Source organism: Narcine bancroftii, chromosome 10 (assembly GCF_036971445.1).
Source record: "Narcine bancroftii isolate sNarBan1 chromosome 10, sNarBan1.hap1, whole genome shotgun sequence".
NCBI lineage: Eukaryota > Metazoa > Chordata > Chondrichthyes > Torpediniformes > Narcinidae > Narcine > Narcine bancroftii.
In genome coordinates, this window is record NC_091478.1 from 19,634,905 (window position 1) to 19,653,070 (window position 18,166).

Below are 18,166 nucleotides of genomic sequence, written 5' to 3' on the forward strand. Positions count from 1 at the left end.
ACAAAAAGCCACTGGAATACAAAGGTCAAAAAATTATTTTCTATCCAGATATAAGTTTTGAACTCCTGAAGAAGAGGAAGGAGTTTAATACAGCAAAAGCGATCCTATGGAAAAAAGGATATAAATTTATGCTAAAGAACCCAGCGGTACTTAAAATAGTTATTCCAGGGCAGCAAAACAGACTATTCTCGGATCCGGAGGAAGCACGAAAATTTGCAGATCTGGGCCAAAGTACCTATTGCCATGCTACATGACCCTTCTTCAATATCCTTGATGTGAAACATTAACTTTAACAGATGTCGCCTGACCTTGAGAAATTATTGGAACTAAAGACAATAAATCCTTACTTGCTCAGTTTTGGTGAAGGGTCTTCGACCTGTATTGTTATTTCTGCTTCTCTTTCACAGATGCTGCCAGACCTGCTGGGTGCTTCCAGCATTTCCAGTAGATTTTAATCATAAATCTCCAGGTCTGGTGATCTTCATGCTGGAATTCAGAAGGAGATGATTATTAGAGACTAGTTGTCATCATCTAAAATTCCTTAGAATCTAGAACAATTTCTACAGACTGGATTGGAACAAATATAACTCCTCTATTTTGGAAAGGACCATCAATGGCCCATTTGCCACGCTGGACTTCAGGAAGGGGAAATCAGGAGAACTTGACCCAGTGTTCATCGCGGGGTCAGCAGGGGTAAGGAACTTCAAATTCCATGGTATCAACATCTCTGAAGATCTATCCTGAACCCTCCATGTCAATACAATCATGAAGAAGCCACGCCTGCTTCCATATTTTGTGAGGAGTTTGAAGAGATTTGGGATTTCACCAAAGGCTTTTGCAAATTTCTGCAGGTGGACCGTGGAGAGCATTCTGACTGGTTGCATCACTGTCTGGTCTGGAGGTGGTGTATCATGGTCTGGTGTATCATGTCTGGTCTGGTGTATCATGGAGAGCATTCTGACTGGTTGCATCACTGTCTGGTCTGGAGGTGGTGTATCATGTCTGGTCTGGTGTATCATGGAGAGCATTCTGACTGGTTGCATCACTGTCTGGTCTGGAGGTGGTGTATCATGGTCTGGTGTATCATGTCTGGTCTGGTGTACCGTGGAGAGCATTCTGACTGGTTGCATCACTGTCTGGTCTGGAGGTGGTGTATCATGGTCTGGTCTGGTGTACCGTGGAGAGCATTCTGACTGGTTGCATCACTGTCTGGTCTGGAGGTGCCAATGCACAAGGCTACAGAGGGTTGTCAACCCCAGCCAACATCGTCAAAGGGATTTAGTCTTTACTCCATAAAATACATTTTTAAGAGGTGGTGTCTCAAGAAAGCAGCCTCTATCATCAAGGACCTTCACCTCCCAGACCATGCCCTTTTCTCACTGGTACCAACAGGAAGGAGGTACAGGCCCCTGAAGACAAACACCCAACAGTACAAAAACAGCTTCTTCCCTTCCATCGTCAGATTTCTGAATGGACAATGAACCACAGACACTCCCTCACTTTTCTTTTTTTTGCACTAATTGCTTATTTTCATAAATCTTGTATTTTGGAATTATAAATTGCAGCAATTTTGAACTGTAACACACAACGCTACTGCCGCACATTTTGTAACACATGTTCATGATAATGAACCTGATTCTGATTTGTCAGTAGTAGGAAAAGTCCTGGAATCTACCATTAAAGGATTCTTAGAAAAGAGTCATAGAATTGAGAAGAGTCAATTAATGAAAATCAAAAAACTGCAGATGTTGGAAATCTGAAATGAAAACAGAAAATGCTGGCAATGTTCAGCAGCTCAAACTGCATCTGTGGAAAGAGAAACAGTTAACATTTCAGTCCAAAATGTCATTAGTCTCAACCTATCAGAGACATTCCCCATATTCTACTATCCTTCCCCACCTAACTAGTTTTCTCTCTTTCCGCGTTCTCATGAGGGGGTTTGGAGCTGCAAATGTTAACGCTCTCCTTCCAGCGATGCTGCCCGACTTGCGGAATGTTTCGATTTTGTGTAGAGTCAACGAGGATTGATGAAAACTATGTTTAAGAAATAGGTTGATTTTTTAACTCATTAAAAGGACATTTTTTCAAGATGAGTCAGTGCAAGGAAACTGCCTTGAAGTACCTGTACATTTGTTTTATGGAATTTCAGAGCAGGCATTTTTGAACTTTCTTCTATTACCTGCATTGGGTTTTACTGTATATTCAAAATTTTGCTTGGAATGTCTTGCGAATTCTGGACTTCCAAATTTTATTTGGATTGAAACTGAAGATCAAAAGGGCTTGTGTGACTTTGATGGTTTGGGTGTTACTGAAGTCCTGGGAGATGGCCTTTATCCACTTGGCGGCCCAAAGGGAATGGAAGGAGGAGTGTTATAAAACATCTGCGATGATGAGTCAGCCTGGAGGCTTCCAGTAAAGCTCTGGCTTGCAGTGTTCAGTTTAGTGTCAATGAGGGTTAATTAGTGCACAATATTCAACAAGGAAGGGTGATGCTCTCAGGCAGTTTCTAAATCGGATTCACCTTCATTTTAGCAGGTGGCTCTGGAAAGTCGTTGTTTCTCAAACAAGGTCACGAAACTTCCTTAAAATGGGTGGAGGCTACAGATTGAGAGTGAATAAGGACCCGAAAGAAATCAACATTAATAACATGTTGAACTGAAAAATATAGGGAAAATATTCATATACTCAATATATCACTGGATATTGGGTTAGTGCAGGGAAACTACCGTGAATTATGAGTTTGTTTTATGGATTTCAGAGCTGGTATTTCTGAATTTTTCCAATTATTACCTGCATTGGATTTATTTTCAATGTTTTGTTTGGAACATTGTGTGAACTCTGGGCTTCTGAGCTTTATTGAGATTAAAATTGAAAATGAAAAGAGCGTTTGATATTTTCCAGTTGTATCTGTGCCCTTTAAATGAGTTTAAAAATTCAACAGATCTCTCTAACATTGTTTTTATTAACACATTTTATGATCAAGTTTGTCAGGATGAGGCCCACCATAGATTCCATATTCCACCTGTGCAGCCTTAAAGCCAGTGCCTTTAACCAATTTTAGCTCCCTCCATTCCTATCTGGGTCCACTGTTTCATCTCTTCACCTACTTCTGCACTTTAAAAAAAATGCTCTCCATCGCCCTCTTCACCTCCCCTCGCTGTTGCTGCGATACTAACACACTTCCTAGTGGTTCCTTTTTTCTGTCTCTCCACCTCACCCCTCTGGGGACCCACCACGCCCCCCCAAACTTCTTTCCCTCTTTTGTAAATATAATATCACCTCCTTTACACTTTAGTTTCAATAAAGGGTCCAGAGCTGAAACATTGATTGACCATTTATATCCAAGCATGGTGCCTGACCTGCTGAGTTCTTCCAGCAGTTCATTGAGTTGGTTGTTGATGTCTGATTGTTTAAAATTACATTAAGCTTCAAAATACATTTAATTGCCTAAATTAGATGTAGAATATTTGAAACACATTCATTGTTATTTAATTATATTTTGGATCAATGAAGAATTTTTGTACCACAGTTAGATTTCAAAATCTGCTTTGAATTACAGATTAATTTCTTAATGATTGGAAGGGTCCTTTTAAAGAGTTTGAAAACTCATGTAAAACATGTTGAAATTGACAGACGTGAGATTGAATCCATGGAGCTAAAAGTGACGACTAAGTTTTGTTGATAACAGCTGCAAGCCCCAGGGAAATTTGCAAGGGCAGAGTCTGATAGTGACCCACAGGAGATGGCAGAGGCTGGAATCTGAAGCTCCACACAATCTGCTGGAGGAACTCAGCAGGTCGAGAAGCATCATTGGGAGAAATATGAAAGATGACTTGTGATACTTTGAGAAAATGCTCATTCATTTCCAATTTTGTTTATGTGTTTCTTTAAAATATTTCCTTGAAGCCACAATTTTTTTGGTAGCACACTGGACTGAGAGTAAAGATAAGGTTGGTAGTGTGGTGGGGGGGGGAAAGAAATCTTACCTATCTACATGGCTTTATAATGCAATACACAAATGTGCAGGAGAAACTCAGCACCTCACAAAGCATCCCTAGGAGGTAATTTTTAAAAAATCTAAATTTAAATTTAGACACACAACACAGTAACAGGCCCTTTCGGCCCACGTCGCCCAATTACACCCAATTGACCTAGAATTCCCCCCTCCCCCGGTACATTTTTGAAAGATAGGAGGAAACCAGAGCCAGAGAAAAGCCACGCAGACCCTGAGTGAACATACAAAGTCCTTACAGACAGCGTAGGATTCTAACCCCAATCCCAGTCGCTGGCAGTGTAACAGCGTTGAGCTAACCATACCATAACCAACATTTTAAAAGTTCCTGACGAAGGGCACAGGCCCAAAACATCGCTTACCCTTTACTTCCTATATATGTTCAAAACATCGCTTACCCTTTACTTCCTATGTATGTTGCGTGACTTGCTGAGTTTCTCCTGCACATTTGTGTATTGGACTGGAGCACAGCATTTGGACACCTTTCTTGTTTAACAATGTGGCTTTATCACTTGTTTAATGAATGATCAGAGACTAAACGTAATGAACACACTGAAATTAAATCAGCAGGTGTTTTACCCGAATTTAGAAAATGGTTGTTTGTGACATCTCACAGTATGAATATTTATTGACCATCAATAATTTAACTCCATTCAATCCCCCTCCCTCGCCCCACACCCCAATTAGACTCTCAGTGAGAGTACCTCAGGAGTTGTAATGCCAAGACTGAGAAATGAAAGCTTTGAATCTTTCCAAATGCACGTGCTGTTTTCAGTCAGGGTAAAGCAGACACTGGATGTGGCACAGTGTCTAAATAGCATTCGGTGTTTAATGTTACAGCCAACACCTGTCGAATCACAAATTATCAAAAGGTCAATTAAATGGTTGTACAAGCACATATCTGTTTAATTTGGAGGCCAATGTGATATAAACCTGAAATGTGTCAATTGAGTTATTACCCAAATATATACAATAGTTTTATCCTCCAAAAGATCAATTCTTTCTTTTTCAATATTTTATTGAGTTTTATAAGTATACATAAGTATACATAGGTAATAAGAATTAGTATCCAACAAAATAGATGTATTATTACATATGGCTACAAATAACCTATGGTACATTGAAAAAGACATAACATGCAAAAATTATGCTAATAATCTAACCCTTCCCTTGTGCAGTTATTGATTGAACATATATGTTGCATTATAAGGGGGGGGAACCAAACCACAAAATGGGATCTAAATAATCTTATAAATTATGAAAATAATTAAGAAAAGGACCCCATAAACTTACAAAGTTAAAATTCATTTCAGTAGTAGAACATCTATTTTTTTTCCCCCAGAGTCAGGCATGTCATCACATCTGTTGGCCATTGAATATGAGGAGGAGGGGCAGCATCTTTCCACCTAGTGATAAGGAGAGCAAAAGCAACAACATGGGATTGTAGCCCAGACAAATTCAAGTCAGTTGACTTACTCGTTCCATACAGGACAAGAGAAAGATTAGGAATAGTTAATATTAAGAACTAAAGACAAAAAATACTTTCCCAATACATGGAAAGAAAAGGACATGACCAAAACATATGAAACAATGTACCTTCTTCAGCCTTACATCTGTTAGATTTTGAAGAAATATTAGAATAGAATTTAGCCAATTGAACTTTGGAGAAGTAAGTTCAATGTACTACTTTAAATTGTAATAATGAGTGTCGGGCACATAGAGAAGATGAATTTACCAATTTCAAAATAGAATCCCATGGAGCAACAGAAAATAATGGTTGAAAATCTTGCTCCCATAATTTCCTAGTCTTGTCCAGGGATTTACCACTAGACAATAATAATGACTCAAAGAGCTGATATCAAATTTTTATGATTCGGTTTATAATTATAAATCTTCTCTATCATATTTAATTCTGGATCTTGAGTGAGTCTCAATACCAAGGAATTAAAAAAGCTCCTAATCTGTAAATACAGTACAACTCCAATTATCTGAAATCGGATTCTCCAAAATCCCCATTTATCAATTTTTATTAAATTTCAAATAAATGAGGATATCCAAAACAAATCAGAAATCCTCATTTATCTAAATTTTTTTCCTAGCTGAACTAATGTCACAGGTTGAAAAAAGTTAACTTGACATGAAATTAGAACGACGATTGTCCTTGTTTCAAGTAACTCCCTCCCCTCTCTTTTTCGTTCTTTACCTTCCCCGATTAACTATTTTCTCCAACTCTCCCTCTCAAACTGCGTGCCACTGTCTCCCAGCCGCAAGCGGTCAGAAGAATCCCTTGATCCAGCATCATTAAGGACAGCAACCTTCTGGCAAGGGTGGGGACATTGGGCTCCTGGGCCAGAACAGGGACCTCAGTGGGGAGGTGTCGGTGATCGGCGGCAGCCAGCATTTTTTTGGATGAGAATTAAACGTTATTTTAATGCTTAAAAGCTTTCCTTTGTGTTTGCTGTTGTTAAAACACTATTGCAAATGATTTGCTGTTGCAACTGGGCTGTTTTTAAAAAAAATTACCAGTTATCTCAACACGTGTTGAACAACAAAATTATCAAGCATTAAATGGTGTTCCATCTATCGAAATAAGAGAATACCTCTTAGTGGATTCATTTTCAAGATTAATCCAACTTGCAGCATCCTATCTACTTTAGAATCCAAAAAGTAATACATCTAATATTAGCTGCCCAATAATAAAATTTAAATTCTCCAGTGCCAAAACCCCCTTCATTTTTTGGGTTTTGAAGAAAAAGTTCTGTCAAAATGGGTCCATTTATTTTTCCAAACAAAGGAAGGGATACTTGAATCAAGAAGAATGTAAAAAAAAGTTTTGGCAACAAATATAGGTACAGCTTGATTAAAAAAAACTTAGGTAAGATATTCATCTTAACAATGTTAATGTGTCCAATTAAGGACATTGAGAGAGGACAGCATTGAGTGATTCATTAAGGTGAGAAAGTTCTCCTTAAATTTTTGAAGTTCTTAATAACAGTAATTCCTAAATAATTAAACTGATTTTTAGCAATTTTAAAAGAATGGTAAGGTCTAGAGAACTGGAAGAGTTCAAAACAAACATCTCATTTTTCTTGAGATTTAATTCATATCCTGAGAATTGACCAAATTGTTGAAGGAGTGATAAAGTAGCTGGAATCGAATGATCAGGGTAGGATATGTACAATAAAAGGTCATCTGCATAAGGCAAGATCTTACGAGCATTTCCACCTCTTATAATTCCAGAAATATCATCAGATTGCTCAAAGGACACTGCTAATGGTTCTAATGCCAGATTAAATAATAATGGGCTTAAAGGGCAACCTTGTCTAGTTCGATAGTGAATCTTAAATGGTTTTGATTTTATTGAATTAGTAAAAATAGAAGCAATAGGAGATAAATATATTAATTTAATCCAATTAATAAATTTAGGACCGAAGTTTAATTTCTCTAATATATTAAATAAACAAGCCCATTCTACTCTATCAAAGGCTTTCCCAGCATCCATTGAGATGGAGAGATTAATTGAAAGGGATTTTATTTAAATGAATTACAAGGGATAAGATGGATCAAACAAAATAATGAAAGTAGCCTTCAGTCCACCTCCACCCTCTTCTCCACGTTAATAATTTCATCTCCATACACTGACTTGAACAAAGGTGGTGATTGCAAAGGATGACACTGCAGAGTCTCTGAAGATCCATCTCAACCATAGCAGATGCAATGATAAGTGGATATTGTCGGACTTCTACAGGAAACTAAAAAAAAATTGATTATGCCAAAGGTACATTATTATTTTAAGATTTACTGAGCCTGTAAATACTGTATTCACATATTGGATATCTGTACAGATTCCTGATGGTCCATTATACAGACTATTCTTGATCAGCTGCACATCCCAGAGATATTACAGCATTTATCTCGATAGGTTTATGACCGGGAGTCACGTGATGGAGTAGTGGCCGGTAGGAGAATACCAGCCCTCTCCAGAAAAGAAGAAATAAAGTGAAAACACAAAGTTCAAGAAACACAAAACACAACAAATAAAAGATAAAGTTGTGGAGAAAAGAAATAAAAGAAGGAAAAAGTAAAAACAACAGGAAAAAAAGAAAAGACACCAGAAAAGAAAGGAGAAGGCCTTACCTGCATGAAGAAACAGGGAGCCATCATGGAGAAAAGTGCCTGCTCCCCGAGGTTGGTGACGACCCCACAGAGTCATGACCTCCCGACCGCTGGACTGCAAAATAAAAAGAAAACACTGACAGGAGGGGGGCCCAGCTGAGGAGCGAACTATCACAGTGTGACCAGCTGAGGGATGCCCAACATCAGGGCTCTCAGCTGGAAGAGGAGGAAAGCGACAGGAAAGGGAGTGATAGGAAAGAAGAACAGCAATAGCCCAGAAGAAGAGGACCAACAGCAAGAAGCCATGCAAAAATACGCCCAGCAAATTGAGGCAAGCAGCTCAATAAGAAGGTCAGAAGAGACACAGATACAAGGAAGAGAAATAGAAGACACAAACACAGGTGCAGACACAGAAGAAGAGGAAGAAGACCAAGCTCTGCTCAGAGGAATAGAAAGATTTTAAAAATTCAAGAACAAATGAGAGCATTAAAAGTATGGTTGACATTAGAATTTAGTGAAATGAAAAGATAAGTTTATGACCACAATAATTTTGAAACACTATTAATCTGAAACCAGGCACATGTCCCTGGCTGACTTTATGTTTCTAGCTTGTTCATTTTTTGTATCTAGTTCTGTGGAACTTAATTAGACTCATAAAGAACAACCTTTCCTTCACAAAGTCATACTGATGATCCCTCAGAAGACTTCTCTAAATGTTCATAAATTCTGTCCCTTTGAATTCTCTCCAACAGTTTTCCCACCACTGACATAAGACTCACTGGTCTAAACTTCCCAGCATTCCCATTATCATTGGTAGGTTGTATTAATGCAATCAAGATGATTTTTACCTATATTTTTATGTTTGTTTCAAGCTATTCTAATTTTTATCCCCAAATCATATCTGAGCTGGGGGGACCAGCCTCTGTGCCAGAGATGTAACCTCCTCGACGTCCCTGGTAGATCATCCCCCAACAATATCTCAAACAGTATACTTGTTGAGGGGACCCGCCATGGGATACTCTGCACTGTCTGCCTCTCCCCCTTCCCTCTCCTGACAGTCACCCTGTCTCCTGATTTTTAGGGCTGACTGCCTCCCTTAAACTCCTGTCTATCACTTCCTCTCCCTCCCTTAAGAGCCAAAGTCCATCCAGCCCCAGCTCGCTAACTTGGTTTGTCAGGAGCTTCACCTGGATGCACATTTTGCAGGTGAAGTTATCAGAAACAAACGTGCTGTCCCCGACTTCCCACATCCCACAATCAGAACACTGGACTGCCCTAACTACTGCCTCCATTATCTACTCCTAAGTTAATTAAATTAATTTTAAAAACTTACCAGCCTTACCTCATTGGGAGCAAGCTCTTCATCAGCCTCTGCTCGCCGAAGCTTTGAGCCAAAGCCTCAAAGCGCCACTCACACAATGGTCACTCCTCACTGGCCAACCCTCTTTAGCTACCTCTCCCTTTATTTTTCCCTGCCAATTATCTCAAGCTCTCACTCCCACAAATCAAGACTCTGCTTAACCCTTCAGTTTCCCTCCAGACTCTTTTGAAAACTTTTAAAATGTCACTCACTTAGCTGATTTTCTATTGTCCCCACTCTCAATTAGTCTTTTTCTCTTTTGAGTCCCTCCTCCTACTTCAACATCCCCAAGATCACAATGATCCGAGCCCACACTTGGTGCTCTTTTTAAACGTCACTCACCTGGGCTGATTTTCTCCTCTCCTCTCTCTCAATCTTCGGTCCCCTGCCCATGCCTCAGTGAGTTCTCTGCCTGTTGTGATGCTGAACTCTTCTTCTGTTGGCTCCATCTCCATGCCTACTTCCACAACCATAATTCTCCAGCCCACCCTCTTCCCACTACAGATCCCTTCTCCTGCTTTAAACCTTCTTCCTCCTCCTGGACACTTCGTTCCACTCTTCTTCTTGCTTTGGTCCTTTATATTTCCAACTGCTGCCATGACCTCATCCATATCGACTTCACTACCCCACTCACTCTTTCCAATCTCACCCCCTCAGAACATCAAGACCTCCACTCTCTCTGCACCAATTCAAACCTCAGCTTCAAACCTGCAGACAAGGGTGACGCCATTGTGGTCTGGCACACTGACCTTTATCTGGCCGAAGCCAGATGACAACACTCAGAATCTGTCTGCTGCAATAGCGTAGATCTCCCAGTGGCTATCCATTTCAATGCCCCATCCCATTCCATTGCTGACATGCCTGGCAATTTGGGAGTGTATATCTCATGCACTGCCAGACTGAGACCACCTGGAAATTGAAGGAGCAACGCCTCATCTTCCGACTGGGCATCATGCAACCGGGTGGCATTAATATCAACACCCCCCCCCTCACATCGTCCCCCGTCACTTTCCCCCCAGCTCTCTCTCTCTCTCTTTTCCCCGTCTCATTTTACACAGACATAACCAATTCTCACCTCTCCTGTTATCATATCCTTTTGTTGGTCCGGACCCCTACCCCAGCTGGCACCATCTGTATTCTGAGATTTCCTGCTTTTTGCTCGTTCTGCTTATTCCTTGAAGAAGGGCTCAGGCCCGAAACATCGGCAATGTATCTTTGTCTCCTATGGAAGCTAAAAGGCCGTCTGAGTTCCTCCAGTATTTCGTTGTGTTTTTATTGCTTTCAGGAAACAAAGAGGAACATAAATCAACAGTGCTGAGGTAGAGGTGGTGGAGAGTGTCAAGTTCTTAAAAGTGAACATCACTAATCATGTCGATGTTACAACCAAGAAAAAACACTAAAGGCTTCTTGGAAGCCTGAGGAAATTAGCAATGACCCCCCCAAGGTCTCCCACCAACTTTTACAGGTGCACCAGAGAAAGTATCATGTCTGGATGCATCACAGCTTTCAGTCCCAGCAGTGTTTGCTCAAAAGAATAGCAGGATTGCAAAGATCAATTACTTTATTTCAATTACTGGCACTCTTACAGTTAATTATTTTTGACAAAATCTCAAGTAGTTGTTCTCTTGCAGGCCTGAAACAGGTCGACAGACTTTTTCTTAGTAAATGATACCAACACAATGCTTGCCCATCAAATTTCTACAGGTCCACAGTGGAAGTTGCAATGGCAGTGGAATTTGAATGCCCAGAAATGCAGAAAGCTCTAACAGATAGCAAACAAAGCCAGGTCCATCACAGGCTCCCAACTCCCAATCATTATATATATCCTTGAGAGGCACTGCCTTAAGAAGATAGCCAATGTCGTAAAGGACCCCCACTACCCTGGTCACACCTCTTCCCTTCGGGCAGAAGGCACTGAAACCTGAACTTCAGCACATCCAATTTCTTTTCGACAGCTATCAGGCTCTTGAACCTCCCCTTGTTATGTGACGGAGTGCTCAGATACCACAAAAGGATTGTCTGCACCTGCCATTCTCAATCTTTTTTTCAGCTATGGCCTCCCCAGGACTCTGCTCAAAGTTTATGGGCCTTCTTCCCCGTGAAGGAGTCAAGTTTTAGTTTCTTCCGTACATCTCTCCACCTGACTGGATGAAAAACACAAGTAAAATATTATGTTATGAGGGGTAAAGAAAACATGCTTTTTAAAATTTGCAATAAATTATATACAAGACCAAATACTGTTCCAGACTTTACATTCACCGTTTCAATCCTATTGAGTAAGTCATTTACAAAAGTTTTACATAGTGTCAGTCATCTCATATCAAGTTATTTACAGTACAGGAAAAACTGCTCAGAAACTTTTTACATGGTGTCAGTCATCTCATCAATGTACTTTAATGTGCTGTGGCCCCCAGAGAGGCTGTAAGACCCCCATTGAAAATAAGCAAAGTCGCTTATTTTCTTGCACTGTGAATATTTATTATTTACTTTTTTGTACTTATTGTCTCTATTTAATTCAACTAAGTACACCACTGTATTTATTTTTTTTGTAAGTTCTTGTATGGTTGCATCAAGTAAGAATTTTGGTTCATATATGTCCATTGTGTGCACCAATAAACTCGTTCTCATGAACTTTACAAACCGGGCAAATGGAACTGAGACACAACGGCACCCTCTGCTGCTACAGTGGATGCACTGCAAAGCATGCATTAAAGTTGACACCAATGCTCAAAACACTGCTTTGCTGTTAACCAAATCAGATTTCTGATTTATTGTCGGAGTACATACATGACATCACATACAACTCTGAGATTCTTTCTCCTGAGGGCGAGGCTAAATTACCACTTATTGGTAGTGCCAAAAAAAATGTACTCAAATAACGAATTGTAAATAATCTATGCAATGGGGAGAGAAAAAACAACAACAAAGTTCAAAAGTAAGAGTCCTTAAATGAGTTCCTGATTGAGTTTGTTGTTGAGGAATCTGATGGTGGAGGGGGAGCAGCTGTTCCTGAACCTGGTGGTGCGAGTCTTGTGGTACCATTGCCAGATTTGGCACCAGAGATTTAAAAAAATAAATTTTACAAAGTTGTGAAAAGCACCAACAGAACCAAAAAAACCCCGAATAATCTTCTAAAACTGCCAAAAATCCGCCAATCGGCATTTTCTACCACCAACTGATTCAAGAAAGCACCACATTTCTGCCATTTGGTGCCAAAGGAGCTAAATCTGGCAACCGTACCTATACCTCTTTCCTAATGGCAGCAGTGAGAACAGAGCGTGTGCTGGATGATGTGGATCCTTGATGATTGCCACTGCTGTCCATCAGCAGTGTTCCCTGTAGATGTTCTCATTGGTGGAGAAGATTTTATTTGTAATGTCCTGGGCTGTGTCCACACCTTTAGCAGGTCTTTACGCTCAGGGATACTGGTGTCTCCAAACTAGACCGTGATGCACACATATGTAAAAATTTGCCAGAGTTTCCGATGTCATACTAAACCTCCATAAACTGGTGTGCTTTCTTCCAAACCAAATCCTGATGCCCTTGCATCCAATATTTCAAAAATCCAGGAATGAAATAAGCTCTCGTCAAATGCTGAGTCATCTTGACTTCGAACGTATTCACCCAGGTAGGAAGTAATGGGATCCCTCCTGGAGGGGTGAGGCCCAAAACGTAGGTTATCTGTTGCTGAATGCTGCATGACCTGCTGAGTTTCTCCAACAATTTTGTTTACTGTCTTGAATTAGTATCACTTCTCAATGGAAATGAATGGAGCATGGTTTTATACATTAATTCCATTCATGATTCCACAGCCTCTATTCCTTGCCCTGTTATCTTTCTCTGGGTCTAAACTCTGCATATGCAAGGCTGAGCCTCACAGTGCTGCTGTTGAGTGGATATTTTCTGATGTTCACAGAGGATTTAGTGCCCACTGGACTTTGTCCCATAAAGGAAAAAAATGGCTTTTCTCCTTCTTCAGTTGTGTTTACTTCTGTCGATGGGTTAGTAAGATCTGAATTCGTCACTTGAACTGAACAGCTAAATAAAGTCAATTATTTTATTCTCATAAGACCATGGAATCAAATGGGGGATCCAATCAAAGTAGTGCCTATACACATGACTGGAGGTGAACAGCAAATAGAATTGCAACATTGAAAACCCAGGACTTTGCCTGAAATGTTTTTCAGTTCAATCCACCAGTGGTCTTTCAGCACATGGAGATGCCGGAGAGGGAATGCTGCCAGCTGGCACATTCCAAGCTGCAGGAGTGCGTGCTGAGGGGCACATTAAATCTTGGTGCAGCCAATGTGAGAAGTGCCGTGGGAAAGGACCACAGTGTAGAGTCCTTCCGTTACTAGGCATTGATGGCCTGAGACGTAGGGGAAGCCTCTCAAACAACAGAGGGGGGTGTAATGACAAGGTGCAACAGTGGTGGCAACAGTGGTGTAGAATAGAAATTAATGAAACAATGTACAGGGATGGAAATGTTTGGATACAAAGCTAAGGATGCAGAGAAACTTTGAATTGTTTTCTTCCTGAATATAATTTGTTGTGAATAAAGTCTATTTTTGTTTTTTTTTAAATCATGATTTTGATTTGATTGAAGCAAATGTTGCCACTGCCCATGGTCTGTTCCTGGTTTCTCAACAGCTTAGTTCAGAAGGGATGAAAATTGTGTTTTTTAATTTTAAAAATACAGCACAATAGAAGGGCCCCATGGAAGCTGTGCAGCTCAATTAACCTACCAATCCTATATGTTTTAGAGGTGGGAGGAAAATGGAACACCCAGAGAAAACCCTTGCAGGTCAGGGGGAGAAAGCACCAGGTTTAAACTTGGGTAACTGATGCTGTAATAGGTTTACTGCTAATGGTAAACATGCCACCAGGACTGTAGAACAACCTATTCAAATTCTCCAGTGAATAGATTTTGGTTATCATTTCTAACATCTAAAACTTTCTGGCAAGCCATGCTCCTATCCAAAAGGTCTACAACAGATTCAAACTAACAATGTCAAACAAAGCATGCCATTGCACCACATTGCTTTCTCTCCACATGTTACACCTCACCTCCAACAAACCTATCACTGGAGTCTTCAGAGCTAATGGAAAACTACCCAATCCATGATGACTAGAATCAAGGAACCTGCATTTCATTCGTTGAGCTGCAGAATGTTGATGAGCTGTGCATTTGTGTGCATTCAGAGACGAAGCCATTTTGACTTGTTTTTTACAACACATGCAATTCCTCAACTCACCTTCCCCATAAGCACAAAATTGTGTTTGTCTAATACAGATTCAAGGTGACACCCTGTACCATTTCCTAGGAGTCATTTCTTGACAAAGGCAGGCATTGGTAATGAACTTCACCATATTGGTGTGTAATTTCACACCCTTCTCCATGGAAGGAGGGAGAAGAGAATGTGTCTAGGGTGTGAATAGTCCTTCAGTAAGTTGACTGCCTTTCCTAGGCAGCAGAAAGTTCAAAGTACAGATTACGGTCAAAGAACATGCACGACATCACATACAACCCTGAGATTCTTTTTCCTGCAGGCTAGGCAGAATTTTTATTTATGGGTAGTGAAAAAAAAACTGTACTCAAGAAAAGATATGTATACTAAAGAGTAAATACTGCACAGCTATTCGCTGTCTGAGAAATAGGTCGTTTAAAGATCAAGACCTCTAACCTTAAATATAAACCATGTGGCATAGGATGCAGTGATCCCTTCTCTCCTGTGTTCTTTTGAGATCTTGACCATCTACAGCAAAGAATTGAAAAAAATATCATTAATGTTGTTTCCGCATTGGACGATTGGTTTGTGTGCATGCAAACGGTCTCCTGTTTCGTATTTGTTCTCCGTTTGTAAATAAATTCAGATCCATCAGAGTACATTCATGACATCACATACAATCCTGAGATTCATTTTCCTGCGGGCCAGGCAGAATTACCACTTATTGCCAGTGCCAAAAAAAACTGCATTCAATGTGCACATGTAAACAAACTGACTGTGAAAGAAAAGCAATGAAGTGCAAAAGTAAGAGGTTCTTGAATGAGTCACTAGCCCCTTTTCCACTGGCACCTTGTCTCACTAATTAGCCGGCTAAGAGACCAGTAGAAAAGGAAAACAATCAGCACATTAGCCTCTACCCCTACTCACATCCCCGGCATCAGCCGACACCGACGAGCCGATATCAAACCAGTGGAAAAAGGACAACTTCCATCCATTCCATTCAAAAGTAGACTCTCCGATCCCCGGGGATGAGTTGCATTCAGTGGAAAAGCTATCAGTGTTCCGGTTAAAGTGGAAACAGTGCAAACGGCTTCCTATCCAGGGTCAATGCACGGCCAATTAAATGGGATGCCAGTGGAAAAAGGCCAACTGAGCAAGTTTGTTGTTGAGGAGTCTGGTGTGGAGGGGTAGCAGCTGTTCCCGAACCTGGTGGAGTCTTGTGGCACCTACACCTCTTTCCTGATGGCAGCAGTGAGAACAGATTGTGTGAAGGGTGATGTGGATCCTTAATGATTGCCGCTGCTCTTCAACAGCAGCATTCCTTGTAGATAGTCTCTGTAGTGGGGAGGGTTTACCCATGATGCCCTGGGCAGTGCTTTACCCTCAGGGGTATTGGTGTCCCCATACCAGACTGTGATGCAGCCAGTCAACACACTTTCCACCACGCATCTGTAGAACTTCCACGTTTTTAAACAACAAATACATATCCAGGGTTGTCACCCCTTGTACCTTTCAAGTCAGTTACCACAGCCCAGCCTCAACTAACCTGGATGAAGTAAAGCATAGTGCCACAGATGTTGTGCTGCTGCCCCTCATTTCAGTGACCAGGGTTCAATGATGATCTCCAGCACTCTGTGGAATTTGATTGCGTGTGTTTCCTCAGGAACTCCAGTTTTCTCAAGTCATAAAACTGTGCGTGTTAGTGGGTTAATGGCTGCAATAAATTGCCCCTGGAGGGCAAATGAGTGGTGGAGTTGGGGGAATGGGTGGGAATTTGATAGGAATGTGGGCTGGGATACAACAGGTTCGGGTAAAAATGACATCTAGGTCTGTCTGACACTCCATGGGTAATTAATCACATCCACAATCTTTTTGCAGCTGTTCTTTAACTTTAAATGCCAATCTCTCTTTATTTATCTTTCAGCGATCTGCAAGTTGCCCAAATAAATCTTGTTCTCATTTTATAATACAAAAATCCCGCTGCCTTCACTCTTGTGTTTGTAACATCCTCATACTATTTTCACTCTAAAAGATTTTGAACTGTTCATTATAGAAATGTTTGACACCTGATTGTTAACATAACGGTGATACTTTAATAGGGAATAAACAAAAAAAGATTACACTGGACAAGAAGTTTTCCCCAAAAAGGTTTGTTTTCTGGAAAAAAAGGATAATGAAAGACCTCAAGCAGAACACAAAGGTAATATGCTGATTCATGCAAGAAGTTGGAGAAATATTAAATTAACTCATTGAATTTAGAGTATTTAATCATATAATGACTTATGCACATTGCGTAAGTTACTTATACTTATACACATTGCGTAAGTTGAACTGACCTAAAAAATGCTTTGCCATTGATTTTCATTTGTACTCAGAATCTGATGCCTCTTGTGTCAGTATCCAACAATAGTCAGCCAGCATTGATGGATTCCTGATACAGCTTTTCCAAGGTTGCAATGTCCTGGTGTGATCTTTCATGTTCATCACTGACTTCACCAAGATCAGCAGGGAAGAAGTCTAAGTGCGAAGGCAAAAAATGAATTTTCAGTGACATTTTGCACTTCATGGTTTTACAAACTTGAAGCATGCTTAAAAAAAAGATAGGAAATCACAATTTTTTTTCATATATATATAAAGGTACATGATAGGAAAATTTTAAGATGATTTTTGGTGATCAGCAGCTCAAAATCCATGAAATACACTCGCAAAATCTTCGTTGTCCAGTGCTATCAGCATTCGAGTGACGATTCTGAGATGTATCACTCTCAGGAATGGAACAAGGCAGACAAAAGCCACTGACACTGCAAAAGGTGTTGATGTCTCACAGCTCTTGTGACCTGGATCCAATTGGCGCTGTATGGTGTATGGTGATCACAAACCTTGTATCCAAAATTCAAGCAACTAGCAAATAAATCGCAGAAAATAAATAGGTAACAAAATAAGAAAGTTTAAAATTGGCGCCCCCTAGTGGATAGTTCACCACTCATGCAACACTCAATCTCAAGCAACTGGAAAATTCACTAATCCAGCATCTACCAATGCCCATATATGCTGGATAACATGGGTTTTACTGTACATACACACTAACCTTCTTACTTGTTGCAACTGAAAATATATTTCATAAAGTTCAAAAAGTTAAATAAATACCTTAAATTTTAAAAATATATAATAATTACAAACATGGATAATTAATATTGTTACCATAGTGGAAGAAAAAAGTGTTACAAGAGTGTAGTTCTTTTTGTGGTTTCATAACAGTCCATGATTAGTGTAAACAAAAGGGAGGATGAAGGTTGAAGAGTCTATTAGCCGTTCTTTAACCAAGACTTCTGTCCCTGCTCCATGGGTGGCATGAAGAATGTTGTGACTAGGGTAATGGGGGCTTGTAAATCTTTGGTAGTTTCCAAACTGCAGAGATTTAAAACAGCATTACTGTGATTTGGACAAACA

The 18,166-nt window shown here is 40.2% G+C and overlaps 1 protein-coding gene across 2 annotated transcripts in view; it reads right to left on the minus strand.

Annotated features, from left to right (window-relative positions):
* rbm20 (RNA binding motif protein 20) overlaps positions 1 to 17,229 on the minus strand; it is a 183,592-nt gene extending 166,363 nt beyond the window's left edge. For both annotated transcript variants that reach the window (XM_069900081.1, XM_069900078.1), the window contains exons 1-7: positions 17,053 to 17,229; positions 15,173 to 15,244; positions 11,514 to 11,632; positions 10,564 to 10,766; positions 8,150 to 8,243; positions 5,306 to 5,418; positions 348 to 486 (exon numbers count right to left, since the gene is read on the minus strand). The gene's annotated coding sequence lies outside the window, so the exon portion shown is untranslated. The remainder of the gene's footprint in view (positions 1 to 347; positions 487 to 5,305; positions 5,419 to 8,149; positions 8,244 to 10,563; positions 10,767 to 11,513; positions 11,633 to 15,172; positions 15,245 to 17,052) is intronic.
* Positions 17,230 to 18,166: the final 937 nt, after the last annotated feature.